The 15,967-nt window shown below is 30.9% G+C and overlaps 3 long non-coding RNA genes across 7 annotated transcripts; all 3 read left to right on the top strand.

Moving 5' to 3' along the window:
• Positions 1 to 2,052: 2,052 nt before the first annotated feature.
• Positions 2,053 to 5,419, top strand: LOC131675306 (uncharacterized). 2 transcript variants are annotated; one of them, XR_009303036.1, is made up of 7 exons: positions 2,053 to 2,067; positions 2,190 to 2,245; positions 3,782 to 4,029; positions 4,102 to 4,260; positions 4,397 to 4,583; positions 4,676 to 4,860; positions 4,944 to 5,419. It is a non-coding gene; the product is annotated as an uncharacterized LOC131675306 (long non-coding RNA). The 2 variants fall into 2 exon arrangements; XR_009303034.1 differs by lacking the exon at positions 2,190 to 2,245 and having other exon boundaries at positions 4,944 to 5,418.
• Positions 5,420 to 8,111: 2,692 nt separating this feature from the next.
• Positions 8,112 to 10,232, top strand: LOC131675211 (uncharacterized). 4 transcript variants are annotated; one of them, XR_009303019.1, is made up of 7 exons: positions 8,112 to 8,279; positions 8,353 to 8,511; positions 8,598 to 8,784; positions 8,874 to 9,172; positions 9,246 to 9,324; positions 9,403 to 9,559; positions 9,626 to 10,232. It is a non-coding gene; the product is annotated as an uncharacterized LOC131675211 (long non-coding RNA). The 4 variants fall into 4 exon arrangements; XR_009303017.1 differs by having other exon boundaries at positions 8,113 to 8,279; positions 9,246 to 9,344; positions 9,425 to 9,559; XR_009303018.1 differs by having other exon boundaries at positions 8,113 to 8,279; positions 9,246 to 9,311; positions 9,425 to 9,559; positions 9,626 to 10,231.
• Positions 10,233 to 11,623: 1,391 nt separating this feature from the next.
• On the top strand, positions 11,624 to 13,593 carry LOC131675314 (uncharacterized). The gene is made up of 5 exons (XR_009303037.1): positions 11,624 to 11,755; positions 11,828 to 11,983; positions 12,070 to 12,280; positions 12,360 to 12,713; positions 12,786 to 13,593. It is a non-coding gene; the product is annotated as an uncharacterized LOC131675314 (long non-coding RNA).
• Positions 13,594 to 15,967: the final 2,374 nt, after the last annotated feature.

Here is a 15,967-nt window from a genome sequence, read left to right as displayed (position 1 = left end):
TCATGTACTAATGATATTTTGTCATGGCTTTTAATCATAGCCACCTTTTATCATCTTTCATTTATAAAAACGATTCTTAAAATAATATCTTTTAATAGTAAATTTCTAATTAAGTTCTTGTAATAATGTTTTTTTTTATCTTGCTCTTTAATATAGTCGTATCTTTATGAAATTCATATAGAAACGATATAAGTTTATCTTTGATAAAAACACCAATATTATTCCCATTTAATTACATGTGATCTCCAATAATAATTTACCATATTTTATTGATTGAAAGTAATGAGATTCCGAGTGACTAAAAATTATTCGACATTTTTCTCGCTTTCCACTGTATGATATCGATTTCTCTATCAGTTGAAATGAAAGTCTAGATTATCATCTATTAACTGAAAAATTTTTCAATTCGATCGAAGCATTATTAAGATCGAAAGTTGTGCATAAAAAATATGTATAAAAAAGGATTTCTGTAGTGTTACTTTATTTTCCTCAAGATTAAACAAATTTTTCTAACGCTATAGTATGTTCGTCAAGTACGTCAGTAATACCGACACCTAGTTATATATGACACTACGTTGATATACGTAATACATCTACTGTTAATGGTTTTATTAACTTATAACATTAACTTGATTTACAATTTTATATAATAACTTTTAATACAAAGCGATAATTTTGAACTTAATCGAGCAACGTGCGCAAATTGCAATCGAACAAGTTTTATTATTATAAAGCAGCAAATTTGACATATTGCCGAAGCAAGTTCAAAATTACCGCTTCACAGTTATTATACAAAATTTTAAATTAGAGTTATTTTTACTTGCTTCTAGCTACAAAATTGATTTCACAATAATCTATAGATTCTTATAAGTATTAAATAAAAATAATAAAAATAAGAATAATTAAGGAAAATTTCAACAAAGGATTATATAGTATAATACGAAGTATTAATTCTTTATTACGACGGACACACAAAATAAAAAAAATCCGACTATTTCACAAAAAGAAATATTTTGCAAACGCGCACATTGAATTTCAAATGATCATACGTAAAATAATACTCCAAAAAAAATTTTGCTAACCCGTGTTCAATTTCGAATTTTTTTAAAAAGAATCACGTTGCCGATACCACTCGGCCAAGTAGGCAGAAAATGTGGGAACGGAAGAAAAATTCTCACCCGATCGTAGAAACAAGAGCTCTAATTACACTTACGCGACCGTCGACAAAAATCAAAACTCCGTCGAATTCCTAAACGCTCGATCGTGTGAAATCAGAAAAACAATTTTTTACGTCTCCGGCGTGGCTTTAGCTCTCACGAGCTCGTGCTCGTGCCTGTTCCTCCTCTTTTCTTGTTTCTTTAATGAGGTGGAGTGCGGCGTGTACTACTCCGTTGACGACGGGGCCCAAATCCAATCCTATAAGGGCGGCCGCCACTTGCTCGAACTGCTCCTGCGTGATCTTCTTCATCCTGTAATATTTCTACATGTCAATACCGGTAATCTTTTCTTTTTGATATCGAAGGTGGGCGCCTGTTCGGCTGCCCACGACCTTCGTCGCTGGGATTGAAGGCCGGGTCCTTTGCGTCGGTCTCTCAGGCCCTTCGTTCGCAGGGCATCATTCATCAACGGTCGGTGTTTTCGAGAGTCTCCCTCTCTTCCTTTTCATGACGACGGGAGGGGAGACACGTGGACTTTGTTGGTACGATGGGCCCGAATAGTCAGCGCATTCTTGCAAGGTCGTCCCCGCAGGGGCTTTACCGTACTATTCGTTGGGCTATTATCGGGGTCTTATCGGGGTGATTGGAAGGGGTGCGACGGGGGTGGCTCGAACTCGTCGCGTTCTCGCTTTGGGGCGTATTATTCACGTTAACGGCACTTTCGCTTTCGTGGGGTGTTTCATAGCCAATTACATAGTATTCTGTCTTACCATATGCTCTAATATACATTGGTTCTCTAGAATAGTCTTGCCTGAGAGTTGTATTTTAGATTGTAGCATTAAGCTCAATCCCATTATTCCTGAAGTTATGACACTTCCAAGTCTACCTGAGAACTCGTCACTTACAGCAGGTAAGTCTATTAATATAGTGTTTGAGACATATTTCCTCCCACGAATTACCACCTAAATATAAGTAAAATATCATAAGTAGTTGTAAAAATTTCTATATATTTATCTTTTACTCATAAAATAGCAGTACAAAAGAATTCCATCAATTTTTTAAGAAGCCATCAACACCGATGCACAAAGGTAAATGTTTACTGATAAAACTTCGTTCACTCTGTTTTCATGGGAGTGAAAAGAAAATGAATTCAACAAATAAAAATTGAAAAGCAAAAGTAAAATTTAAACACTTTTTAAAGATAGAAATAGTACTATTATAAACAATGATTCTGATCTTGTTATATAATTGTCATATATATATATATATATATATATATATATATATATATATGACAACTATATATCAAGTCCAAATCTTAAATCGTCAGGCAAGAAATGCAAATCTGTTTTAGGTGATATCACTAGGTGCAAATTTATTGAATCTTTTTTACATGTAGCAAAATTCCTACGTAGGTTAATAACGATATAATTGGTGGAGATGCAATATCAAGCTTGTACATCTATCTCGAATAAAAATGCAATCCCCTTATGAAAAAGTGATGGATGCCATATTAAAGTATTCTACTCGTGATCTAATTGGCTAAAATACAGTCACGTGATATGCTGTTATGACAGCAAATATGCATGTCGGTGTGATTTCGAGTTGTGATTTCAGTAATAAAAATTCATTTCATGGTAATTTTGAAAATAATGAAAATAACAAAAGTATGCTGCAATGTTATTATTTTTACACTTATTTTATAAAACTGGCAATGAATAAATCGTTTGGTATAAGCGAGAGATTATTATGTTTTGGAATTATTCTCATAATCTGATATTTGAACGTGTAAGATTGAAAAAAATTTTGTAATATCGTAATCTATATTAAAAGAGTAGAATAAACGTTTAATAGTAAATTGACCTATATAGCTAAAGAGAACTACAGAGATTGTTTATGTCCGTTTTCGATATAATAATTCATGAAGTTAGAATACGCGGAACTGTTTTATTAATACAAGTTTTCCGCATATAAAATGTCAACTTTAAATAGCTAGATAGTTTTTTCTCAAAATATACAGAAACTGATCATAGTATCTACAGAGTAAATGCTCAAGTATTTTTTTTTATTTATGGCTTTGAGGAAGCTGCTACTGCAAAATTAATGGATAAAAACGTCAAGCGAAGCTTGTAGGAATTAGCTAAAAATCTATATAGTTTTATTCCAATAAATTTCTATAATAGTGCTATTTTTTAAAATGAAAGTAAATTACTTGAAAATATCTTTTGATATTACCATTTAAATTCATATTTTTATACATCATATCTTATCGTTCGAAAGAATATGTTCAAAAAATTAGGTTTCTTAGAAATTGAATCATTAAACATTTTGTCATAATTTTATATTTTTACAAATTTTAACAAATTACTTCATATAAAAAGATATATTCATCGGCGTTATTTTGAACGTAATAACATTGAAATGAATATTACATCTCAAGTTTTTCAAAAAGTGAACTTTTTAATATTGTCATACGGAACTGTTTTTTATTCATTTGTTTGCCTTATATTTATCAATTCCAAATCTTAATAAATGTATAACAATGTTTATTACCTAATAAATCTACTACAAGGCATAAATAGATTGACAAGTACATACTACTAACGATACGAATTCATTGATAGGATAAACAAGGCTTCCAACAAACTTAAGTTCCAATTGAAACTCCAGTATATCATGAGCGAGGTGTAATACATCGAAATCTCGTTTAGCGGATCATATATAAACTTGCTAAGTCTTATCATAAGCTGGAATTATACCTTTCAAAATTAAGCTTCCGATTCTTCTGCCGAATCTACCTCATTCTCGTTCCATCTACGTAGAAGTGCTGAAGCAGATCTAGTATTATTCTAGATTGAAAATAGCTAAAACGGTGTGTGATATTCATAAATACTATTGTGCTATCAACGCTACGTTACTAATGTTAAATAATTATTTCATTTAGGACTGGAACTAGGATCTTAAAAATATTTGATATTATAGTTTATACTGTGTACGTAGAAGAACAATTATGAGAAAGACTCCGTTTCGTTGTTTTGAGTGTATCGGCGAAGCGTGCAATGTACCAGCCGCACTTTTGTCTACTTGCAACTCTACAATTAACGTAAATCACATATACATATATATATATATATATATATATATATATATATATATATATATATATATAAGTTACTTAATCTTTCAATAATATATATCTCAATTCTGCAAATACACAACAAATATTTTCGGAATTTCAGTGCTGGAAATCTTCTTTTCGATATAACGACACCAAGGTACAATTTGCTCGCGGATGCGTCTCTACACAGAAACATAACCAAGATATTTGTAATAATATAACACAGGCGATGCACGTCGATTATCGTTATACATGCTGTGACGAAAACTTCTGTAATATAGGAGAATTTCCTACACTATCTGAACGCCGTAAGTATCGACTTATTTTCATTCAATAAATCTATACTATATTATAAATAATAATATTTGAATAACCTTCGTCTATTTAATGATTGTTTCAGAGGTTTCCTTAATGTATTATTTATTTTTCACAACGCTAATCGCCATAGGTTTCCTCTTACTAGTCGGAGTTGTAAGAATAGTATATAATTATGAGAAACGCATGAGATTTGCATTGCCGCCAAGACGACCAAGCGAGATAGACTTGGATGACATGTCTATGCATCTGTGAGTCCATACTGAGCAAGTAGGTACCTCTTTAAAACAAAAAAGGTAATCTTGTTATGCTATTCAAATTTTTAACTTAGATAATAATGTTTAACTTTTCAGATAATGAATGTGTTGGGGATCTACAATTCAAAAGACTGCTGAATAACAAACTCATCAACGCGTTGGCCAATTTGACAAGTTAACAAGACACTTTCTTTTTTATTTGAAACAATTTTTTTGAAGAAACATTTCTTTTATTTTTAATATTTCTTTAATATACCGGTGCCTTATAACATAGCAATATGTTGAATTGTTGAAAGCCGAAATACACATTCCAATTTAATATCAACTATCATTACAATCCAAATGACGAAGAATATTCTGTATAATCTGGAAAAAATTAATTTTTATCGATAAATGTATGAGTTTAATTCACAGGCATATTCATTGTAATTAATAAAAGTCTCTGCATTAAGTGCTCTATTTTAATATATAAAACTATATGAATACGCATAATTGTTAGTGAATGTCAAATTTAAATGAATATCCATTCATCAAAACTCAAAGTAATAATAATAATTAATAATAATAATTAACTAATGAAATAAATAATCAGCTTAATCGATATTTATTTGCTGGTCTTTTCCTGATTTTATTGGATAGTATCAATGTTTCATCATTAATGATTATTAAACATGTTTGTAACTATTTTACTATACTACAGAAACTAAAAACGTAATTTTTTCTATTTTATTCAATAAGTATTTTCTCTCTATCAACGAAATTTTAAGAAAACAATGTTAATTTCAATGTCATAGGCGGGCATCAAATTCTCGATTTCTACTAATAATTCCAACATAATATCAAAACACGTACTCTTATTTTTTAGACACGATTTATTAAATATATTTCTATTTTTGCACGCTTACTCAACATCTTTGGCATCACGTAATAGATTATGTATAAGCTACGACGATAACTGCTATTACTAATAGGCAACTTCAATGCTTACAAATACAATTTGAACTGAGATTAAAGCAAAACTTATTTATATAAAACACAAATTCAAAAACTTATATAACATAAACTTCCTTTAATTTACCTTTAGTTCTTAATTTCTTTCTAATATTGCAAACTAAAACGAACTATCGAGTAAGCGATGAAATCTAGGAACTAATCACTACCTAATTACTGATAACGTATAAACACAGAAAAACAACAATATGCGGAAAAAACATTTAAATTAAGATAGCGTGCAAAAGAAAGCGATCATTATTTCAAAACTACCTGGATAACTATTATTTCATCTTCTTATCCCACGAATACAACCAATTAAAAGCAAATGAAAAAAATTCTGAGTTCACTAATCTAGTTACCGAAGCTCTCCGTACTAATACTCTTAGGAAAACATTCATATATAAAAATAACAAAATACAGAGACCAGTTTGTCTGGTGGGACGCTGAGGATACGCTACTTTCTACCGTAAAACTGAAATTATAAAGGAAAGACTGGTCTAAAACTTTTTCTCGGCACGACAGAACATTTTCAAAATGATAGCAAAACTGAAACAGCATTAAATAAGTTGTCCCCATTCTGGGATTAAATAGATCCGACTTGACTGCCACCGTGCAGTTTCAATGAATTCTTTTACTCTTCTTTTAACTTCCAAGAATTTAATACTTCTCTTGACTCGAAGAAAATCAGTTATCTCCGGGCATGGATGGCACTAACTTTCTATTTTTACAAAACTTGTCTATTAAATCTAAGCTAATCTTTAATTGCATATATAATCAAATGATCCAAAATAATAACAATCCCCTCTTTCTTGAAATCAGGCTTAAATACATCTCGTTCCTGAACCGGACGGTAAAAACGTGCGTCCGATAGCTTTAACTTGCTTCTGCAAATTATTTGAAAAAATGTTAAAGAAACCGTCTGGCATAGTGAACTGAAAGCTGTAATTTAATTCCTCAAAATAGAAATAGCTTTCGACAAAAAAAATCTTGTGTAGATAACCTAACCTCACGAGCGTTAGTCTTAAAGTAGAGGAAGCGTTTATCGAAAAAAATATGAGTTGACTATCTTCTTAGGTGTGCATACAACATTTAATAATATCAATATTGATATCCTTCTCTCAATATTAATCGAAATTTTTCTAATGTATGTTAAAAAACAAGCCGATTTCGCTCTAATGCTTAATCGGTAACTGCATTCTTTCCACCATGAGAATCGCAGAGACTATAGGAACGCACCAAATTCCTATTTACGCCACGTCATTGTCCATTAACACTGACGTGTGATCCGCGGTAACAAATGTACCCCTAAACAACTATGTTTTCAGAATCGTTGCAATTGCTGTCTACACTTGTGGTACAGAAATTACTAATTACACAGTTGTTAACAATCCCAGTCTTTGTCCAGACACGGCTGAATCCATTGCTCTCCGCTATGCACCTGATTTAACGAGCAATATTAAAGATCATGAAATATATGTTATGTTAGATTCTTTAAGTGGTTTCCAACCTCTGCAAACCTCCTACATTAAAAATACTAGTTATATAGACCCAGGCAAAACGGATACCTTACGGAAAAACAAATAAAAAAAATGAACTTATCAACAAAAAATATAATCAATTATAATTAATTTTACAGATAGATATTAAAATAAATGCCTTATATTACTGTAGAAATTAATGATTATTGCTTAAACGTACGAGAAAAAATGTTTGAAATTACTTTAAAATTTTTAGATCTTCCAAAAACACCGAGCAAAACGAATACCCTCAGGAAAGGTCAGTAATTGGCTAAATAAATAACTTTAACTTATTTACACTATTAAACATAAAATATATACAGAAAATAGATTAACACATTGATTATTGTTAATAATTTAATAATAAAGAATAACAAAAAATAACTTTCAAAATTTTTTAAATCTAATAATATAACATAAGATTCACAAATTTTGTACTTTCATATATACATATGGATCACGCTTGTCAGATCAAAATCTCAATAAATGTATAATATTATATACCATATCAATAAATCTATTCGAAGACTTAGATAGATTTATAGATACAATTAGTCATAAAAATCCATCAATGAAATAAACAAGATTTTCAATAGACTTCCAACGGACTTTACCTCCACTCGAAGTTCAAGCACATCATCGGTCGAGTGTAATACGTCGAAATCTTGTTTATCCTGTCGTATATAAGCTTATTAAGTCTTACTTTAAACGCGAAATTGATATACTTCTTAAAATCATAGCTGCTGATTTAGACTCCTCCGAATCTACCGCATTATTGTTCTACCTACGTGGCAGTGCTGTCGCAGGTTGAACATTAACTTCGCGAATAGTTTATTTTTATTTTTAACTGAAAAAGAGATATATTGACACTAGCGATGGCAAGATAGATCAAGGTTCCACTAATTTGAAAATATTTAGAACGGTTTGTGGGATTCTAAAATACTATCGTGTTATTAACGCCATATTCAAATGTTAAGTAACTATATTTCATTTAGGACTGAAGTTAGAATCTTCAACTTTTCTTCAATATTAGTTCATTCAGTGTACGCAAAACGAGAATTATGACGCAACGTATGTTTCAATGTTATGAGTGTATCCATGATGAGTGTGATGTGCGATTCAATCAATTATCTATTTGCAAGTCTGAACTTAACGTAAATGATTTATAGCAATCACTCAATTTTCCAATCATTTATATTTCATAAATAAAATTACGCAACAAAAATTTTCGGAATTTTAGTGCTGGAGATCTTCCCTTAGAGATTCCGTAGGCAACATACTACATTCTCGTGGATGCGTCTTTACACCAGAACATAACCAACAGATTTGTAGTAATTTAACACAGGTGGTTCACAACGATTATCGTTATACATGCTGTGACAAAGAATTCTGCAATAGCGATGAATTTCCTACACTAAGTGATCATCGTAAGCATCAACTTTTTTTCTTTCAATAAATCTATACTATATTATAAGTAATATTAATTGAATATTTTTTTTATCAACGATTAATACAGTTAGTGACGGACACTGGATTTATTTTATAATGTATATATTGATAGCAGTATTAATTGCATTGTTTATCTCATTCGTCATAGCTTCTATTATGTTACTTTATCGTGGGAGACATGTCCTTAGACAACCGCGACCAAGACAACCGAACGAAATACCTTTAGAAATGATGCGATTTCAGCATATGAACGGAAACGCCAGGATCATCCCTTAGAGAAGACCTGACGTTAACGTTCCAAAGTCGCTCCTGTCAAAAATAATATAGTCCAGCTAATTATACGAAGTATCAAGTCCTTTATTAATGGTAGTATAGTCCGTTTATCAACTGGAAACAATTCATATTTATTTGTGATTTATTTCAAAATGATTCTCTGCAGGAACGTCGCATCGATCAAAGTTTGGCAGACGATTCAGACTAATAGGTATTGCCTTACTGAATCAAGGTACTTTTTCAAAGTATATCTCATTTATCATTGGTCAGTTTTAATAATACGATGAACCGATGATATGGTTTATATGAGCCTTATATTCTAGGAGATATATCGTATGTGCGTAGATGGCAGTTCGAGATATGGTGCCGTTTTCCGATTAACTAGTCAATAGCATACCAGAGCTGACAACCAAGAAGACGCGAAAATTAATTGACGATAATCTAAGGCCTGAAATTCCCGATCATTGGCATATGAATCCGGTATGCTGCAAGACTATAGTATTATGCGATTTAAATTTTTAACTTAGATAATGTTTGATTTTTCAGAAGTCATTGAAATCTCAGATTCAAAACTATTGGATAACGAACTTATCAGCGTAATGGCCAATTGGACAAGTTAACAAGACCTTTTCTTTTTTTAGTTGAAATGATTTTTTAAAGATATATTCCATTTAATTTTAATATTTTTCAATATACTGTAGCCTTAAAACTTAACAATATTTTGAATTTTGTAATGTCGAAATTCATATTCCAATTTATTATTCAAACTAGATCTACTAAACAGTGAATAATAGCAATAATTTAGAAAAAAAAAATAATTTTTATCGATAAATGTGCGAATCTAGTTTATACGTTTATTCGTTAATGATCAAAATCTAACTGAATATACATTGTGACTTGCGTAAATCCTTTTGCGTTGAGTGATTTATTATGTAACTTATTGTAATAAGACCATGAGTTAGCCAATACCAAATTCAAATGAATATTCATTCGTCAAGATACAAAATAATAATAATCATGTAAGCAAACAAATAATCACTTTCTTCGACTTTCTTTCAATCATGAATGATTTTTAATCATCGTTGTAACTATATTACTATATTGCAGAAACTAAAAATATGATTTTCTCCATTTAATTTTATTCACATTCTCTCCCTTCCAACAAAATTTCAAAACAATTTTAATTTCAATTTCTCATATAGTCATCAAACTCTTAATTTGTACTAACTTCTTTTTCTAATTTACTTGGATAGCATCAATGTTCAATTACCAATGATTTTAAACATGCTTGTGACTATATTACTTACATGAGCATTGTTACACGCGATAAAAAGATATCTGTTTAAAGAATAAGATATTATTGACTTTCCATCAATCCATTTATTATCTTAAAGCGACGTTTAATTACTCTATTGATTCCATCATTAGCATCATAAGAAAGAAAAATATATTTATACCTACAAATTGATACAATATCAAGAAATTCTTATTTCAAATGCCTTTTATTTTTTATACGTCATCAATTTAATCTTCAAACAAATATACAGAATAATCGAAACAACTGTCAAGTTGTCATATTGTTTCTGCACAGCTTATTATAAGTTTGTACTACTACATTTAATAAGGATATTTAGTCAGCCATTTACAACGATGGAAGTTGGCTACTATCGACAATAATTATGTCTCCTTACATAATTGCCATATTCAGTTTTAGGCTTCCGGAATAGCTGCTTGTAAGACAAAACATTTAAATCTATTTCATTTAAAACCACTAGAATCGAGTTTACTGAATCTTTATTTACATATATGGATTGACCTTCGGCAGCTAGGTTCTAGATCATCGTTCATCTTTAATACACAGAGCAAATGATCATGTAATATTTGTAATGTGACTACTCAAATAATATTTTAGATAGCTATAGCTTCGAGAAGGCTGCTATTACGAAAATGACGGGAAAGAGCATCGCGCGGAGCTTGCCGAGCTTTCTCCGAAAAATCTACATAATTCTAGTCTAAACTTGAAAGTCTGGAAACGCCTTTCTACATTTCCATTTGAATCGTTAGTGTTTATATTTTTATCGATATCATATTATTTAAAACATGTTCAAAAAAAGTTGGTTTTTAGAAATTTAATTATTAAACATTTGTCATAGCTTTACATTTTCTTAAAGTTTGATAAATTACTTAATACAGAAAGATAAGTATTGGTATACACATTATCATATCTCATATTTTTCAAAAATTAGATATATCTTTTTCACTATTTCACTACGGAATTGTACTTGCATCGATTCGTTTGTATTTCTCTCATCAAATTCAAGTTGTAAGAAATATACAAGGCATGTTAATAAATCTATTACAAAAGATAGACATATTCACAGGTACGGTACCACTAGACGTCAAAATTCCATCAACGGAATAAACAAGATTTTCAATAGACTCTCAAAGGTCTTTAATTCCAGTTGAAACTGAAGTGCATCATCGGCGAAATGTAATACGTCAAAATCTTGTTTAGCAGGTCGTACATAAGCTTGCGAAATCCTACTATAAGCCGGAAATATTACTGTTAAAATCAAGCTGTTGATCATTCTGTTAAATCTGCTTCATTCTCCTTCCATCTGCGTATAAGTGTTGTGGCAAATCGAACATTATTCTAGTTTGAAAATATCTAGACCGGTTTGTGGAATTTATAAATGTTATTACGCTATCAACGTCATCTTACTAATATTAAATAATTATTTCATTTAGGATTGAAACTAGAATCTCAAATTTATTGAATATTATAGTTTATTCTGTGTATAGAAAAGGACAATTATGACGCAACCTTTTATGTGCCATCAATGTGCCGATGATGGATGCAATGTACCGGAAAGTGAAATGGAAGTTTGCCAAACGGTAATGAATGTAAGTAAAAGATCTCAATTTCTTCACCTGCCAATTATATATGTCTTAAATTAACAAATACACTATAAACCTTTTCGACATTTTAGTGCTTCAAAGATAGCATTGGAAAATTCATGAGCCACGTGCTATATACTCGTGGATGCATCAACACGACGCTACAATTCCATGATGTTTGTAGTGGTATAAAAGATTACGCCAATTATAATTCTGAATGTTGTGTAGGAAATTTTTGCAATAATGGCGATTTTCCTAGTCTACGTCCTAGCCTACATGAATTGCCTACATTATCTGAACCTCGTAAACATCAATTTGTTTTTATTCAATAATATATACTATATTACAACTGATAATCATTAAATAATTTTTATTTGATTAGACGTCGAAGGTTTTTGGTATACTACTACCGGCCAATGGGTATTAGTATTGTTGGCGTATTTAGCATTAGGTTTACCCTTCTGTTCACTTTTTCTTTACGGATTTTGCCATGTATTTGTGTGGGGGGAGATACGCATCAGATATGCACGTTGGAGAATTAACCGACACAGACGAGCGTATGAGGCAGAAGAAGCGGTTCCGCAAGTGGTAACGATGCGAGAAGTAGAACAGCATGTATGAATAGCAACACCAAGCCCACTTTATTAGAGGAGCTAACGTTGAAGTCTTGAAATTACTCCTATCAACGATAGACTAGCCCAGCTAATTACACAAAGCACCACGTCCTTCATTAACGGTAATATGGTTTGCGTGTCAACTAGAAATCTCTCAGTTTTTTATTGCTTAATTTCGATACAATTCTTTGCAGCAACGCCCCAACGATTAAAGTTTGGCGAACTGTTCGGGATCAGGTAATCTCGAATTGAAGCAAGGTGCCTCAAAGCATGTATCATTCATTATTGGTTAATTGTATTAATTCAGTGAATCGATTATATGCTTTCAGCTTTCATAATAAAAATTCGAATGTAGATAAGTCGAGAGGAGATGCGCGAATTAATTGCCGTTGATCGAAAGTCTGAAATTTCTGATCATTGGCATACGTTTCTGATATGTTTGAGATTGTCTTTTGAAAAAGACAATCTTATTATACTATTCAAATTTTGAATTTGGATAATAATGTTAAACTTTTCAGATAATGAATGTGTTGGGATTTATGATTCAAGACTGCTGGAACACGAACTCACCAGCGCGTTAGCCGATTCGACAAGTTAATAAGACGCTTTTTTTTATTTGAAACGATTTTTCGAAGACATATTCCTTTTATTTTTAATATTTTTCAATATGCTGTTACCTTATAATATAGCAATATTTTGAATTTTTGAAAGCTTGAAAATTAACTATCATTGTCACTTAAATAGCGAAGAATATTCTATAATAGTGTGAAAAAAAATTAATTTTTATCGATAAATATCCAAATCTAATTCATAGATTTATTCAAAATCTAGTTAATTATACATTGTGACTTGGGTAAATCTTTTCGTTAAGTGATCCATTTTGTAACTTGTTTTAATAAGAATACTTATAATTGTTAGTAAATTTCAAATTCAAATGAATATTTACTCATCAAGACTCAAACTAATAATAATTAACTAATCCAATAAATAATCAATTTTTGTCAAGTCTTATTATTTCTCATTCCTAATCTATATGGATAGCGTCAATGTTCAATCGTCAAAGATTTTTAAATATGTTTGTAACTATCCTGTTACACGTGGTAACACGATATCTGTACCTTCAAGAAAATTCATGTATATATCGTATATACTCAATCTGCTCAATCGAGATTGTTATATAGAAATATTAAATATATATCCATATATATTTAACTACTTACTAAATATTATTGTTAAACTTCAATCGTGAATTCGATGTAAAAAAATAAAGAGTTGAACTTGGCTTTCTTTGGGAGAAAAGTTACTAATTGTCATTAGTTGCTGCGAGACATATGGTGGACAAAAATCAATTAATTTTTCATTTTATGTTTACAAAAAAAAATTCTTGAAAATTAATAGACTACATTCTATTTACCAGTACTATGTCCGTCATTTCTCTTAATACTCAGCTATTTAGTAAAATACCTAAAAATGCTTCGGCGACATATACGAGTATAAATGAATGTTTACGATCTTTTACTAGTGAGTAAAATATCTTCTCCATATAAAGCGTATTTTTAGAAAGGTAAAATTTTACTAAATAAAAATAGTATGGACTCAATGCATGGGTAAAAGAAATGTAGATTTGATAAAATTTAAAATTTTCTAATTTAGTTGTATTGTACACCGTGCTTTACAGATATAACTTTTTAGTTTGTGTAATCCTCAATTCTTCTATGTTCAATTATTTTTGTAATATCAGTGATACATCTGCGGATCATGAACATAAAAAATTTTATCCCACTGGACATGTTATATTAAATGGTTTCATAAGTATCCAATGATAAAGTAAAGAACTTGCATAAGATTTATAAAGTGAGTTGCATTATGTTCATAAGATACGTATCTAATCCGTAAATCGTTTTATCAAAAAACCTGAAGTTTCATATAATATATTTATTTACGGTAACATAATAATACTATTCAATCGATGAAAAACATCAGTTTAACGTTAACAATTCGTAAATGTGGATTGCGTGTGAAACAAATTATTATTGATTCGTACCATTGGATAGGAAACCGTCTTACTAGACACACCATCCTTGTCAATATCTGCATAGTAATAGAAGAAAGTTAATAATATAATTCAAGAAAAATAAGATATGATGTAAGAAATAATTGATGATCAAACGAACTTAGTGAAGTTCGATTATAATTATATGAGTAGACTTAATCGTAAATATTTTACATGTAGCCATTTTATATGTAGTACCACAATTTGCTGTCAGGTAACACCACTTTTTTAGACAACCAGAAGAAAAGCATCTGGGATTGAGCTTGAACGAGCGAGTACGTGCTTTTACCTTCTCTCTCGTATGTGAGTATTGAGTATTGTGAGGACCGGCCTAATCTCCAGGTGATTGGCCTGATTTGCTTGCCTTTGGAGGAAGTTTTTCATTTACAAGATTAAGTATAATATATACGACTTATTGTGCGTAAATTAACATTTCTTTGCTACCGATTTACCAGGAAGGCGTTCTCTATTTCAAGATAGCCGAAGGAGGCCTAATACCGAAACCTAGAAATGATATAATTATAGATGAATACTATAAAAATCAGTCTCCAAATCTAAAGAGAAGCCTGGATGAAGGAAATGATTTTGAATCATCCGAGCCAGTGAATTCGGAGAAAAGTAAAGTGAGAGACAAACGTATGAACAAAGGCGACGTCACGGATGATGCTCGAACATAATACAATCTAATTTACCATCAATTACTAATGATTTACCTACAGGATATACAGTGATAATTACGAGGGTCCTTGCTATGTATAGTTAAAACAGGAAAGCAATAGTGAGAATAAATCTTTCAGTAATTTTAAGATTGGAATTGCCACACATGGTAATTTTAAATCAATCATTGAAATGAAGAGAGACGTAAGATCGAAAAGAATTATTATATTTAGGGATAGAAATGAAGCTAATCGTGCATTATACAATGATTGTTTTTAATCCAAAGGGCTATCTACTTACATTCCTGGATTCAAAAACACTCGCAAGGGTATGATCAAGGATATTTCCGTTGTCATTGACGTCGAAAGCTTGAAAAAGGGCATTCAGAGCAAAGTCAAACTTTCTCAGGTTATTAGACTGATGAGAAAAGTGAAGCTGTAATCAGAAAGTGAACCAATTTGGTCTCCAACTACGCCTATCCTGATTGATTTTGAAGGTAGTGTTGTACCAAACGAAGTTATCAAGTACAAGTTGATAGGATTTAACACTATTAGATTTGATAGACAAATTGGCAAAGATGGCGGTATAGCCATTCTTTCAAAAGAGAATCTATTTTATGATATAAAAGATATTAATTATACGGGTAAAGTACTTGAAACTGGTTCT

Source organism: Phymastichus coffea, unplaced genomic scaffold, assembly GCF_024137745.1.
Source record: "Phymastichus coffea isolate CEN01 unplaced genomic scaffold, Cenicafe_Pcof_1.1 PCOF00001, whole genome shotgun sequence".
Taxonomy (NCBI): Eukaryota; Metazoa; Arthropoda; class Insecta; order Hymenoptera; family Eulophidae; genus Phymastichus; species Phymastichus coffea.
The sequence above is the reverse complement of the archived record's forward strand: the minus strand, read 5'-3'. Positions and strand labels throughout refer to the sequence as shown.